The sequence below is a fragment of the Elephantulus edwardii genome, unplaced genomic scaffold (assembly GCF_000299155.1).
Source record: "Elephantulus edwardii isolate Elephantulus edwardi_28Jun2011 unplaced genomic scaffold, EleEdw1.0 scaffold00462, whole genome shotgun sequence".
Classification (NCBI taxonomy): Eukaryota; Metazoa; Chordata; class Mammalia; order Macroscelidea; family Macroscelididae; genus Elephantulus; species Elephantulus edwardii.
This window is the reverse complement of record NW_006400212.1, coordinates 110,090-111,223: the sequence shown is the minus strand read 5'-3', so window position 1 is coordinate 111,223 and position 1,134 is coordinate 110,090. Positions and strand designations below refer to the sequence as shown.

Sequence of the window (1,134 nt, the reverse complement as noted above, 5' to 3'; positions counted from 1 at the left end):
TAGAAGCCCAAAATCTCTGTAAATGTTTATGAAAATTAATAAAATATAATTATAGAGAAAAAAAAAAACAAAACAAAACAGCTATATTCTAAGAAACTACAAGTCGAAGTGGGCTGAGTCTTTCCTGTTCTGGTGCATGAATTGTGTTTTTCTCTACGTTTTTCCTGAAGGATGAGCAGGTGACTGGAGGATCCCATTTCAAAACTTAGGGCTCTGCTCCTGATGTCTTACATGTGTCCAGTCTCTCCTGGAGCCCTGGGCTTTTCTTTTCTCTGCGAGTCACCCTTTCTTCTTGCAGACTGAACATCTTTCCTCAACATTGTCTATTCCAGGTCTGAAGGAGATCTCGTCCAGTGCAGACAGATAAGGACCAAGAGGGACAATTGTACATTTTTTTAAGTTACAAGGAAAATTTCAGCTGCTGTGAACGGACGGTGGGCCAAACATTATTCATCTGCCTCCAGAGTATCTTGGGTTCCTCTTACACTTTGAAGGCCCTTCCTGAAGGGATTTCGTGGTGTTTTATTGAAGACCCCTCCTTAGAACTGCAGAAAGCAGAGCCAGGAAATGGTGAGTCCTGGATAAAAAGGGTTTTCAACCTTAAATTTCTGCCAGAGAGTAGAAATTTTGTTGATTATTTTTTTCTCAGGCGCATCAGGGCTTGTTTATTTGATTGTTTAAAATAGACTATGTCATAAATTGTAATGGTTTTGTCATTATTTTACATGTTCTTCTCTCTTTATCTCCCTTCCCTATTGTGCAGTGTACCCCTTGTCCCAGTATACATGTAGTACTTAATGATATATGCATTTTGGGCACTTCTTCCCGTCATCTGATGTAATGCCATCTTTGTTATCCGTCCACTCCTTTTCCACTCACTCTTCTGCAGCTTTGTATCTGTCCTATTTGATAACATGAAGTAGTTAATGTAATACATCAAGGAACCAGTCAGAGGACTGATTCCGTGACTATCATTTGTTCGTTTTCTCAGTCTTTCCATGTCATGTTTTGTTCTTATAACCATTGTGGGACTTAGTACCACTCTGATCCTGAAGATGTTGTGTGTTTTAGGAGCCATTGTTGTCTGAGGACCTAGTCATCCTCTTCAGCCAGGAAGAGTGGGATTTGCTCAGC

At 40.1% G+C, this 1,134-nt stretch overlaps 1 protein-coding gene across 1 annotated transcript in view; it reads left to right on the top strand.

Moving 5' to 3' along the window:
- Positions 1 to 1,134, top strand: part of LOC102874724 (zinc finger protein 91-like) — a 19,731-nt gene that overhangs the window by 8,872 nt on the left and 9,725 nt on the right. The gene's annotated exons all lie outside the window — the stretch shown is intronic.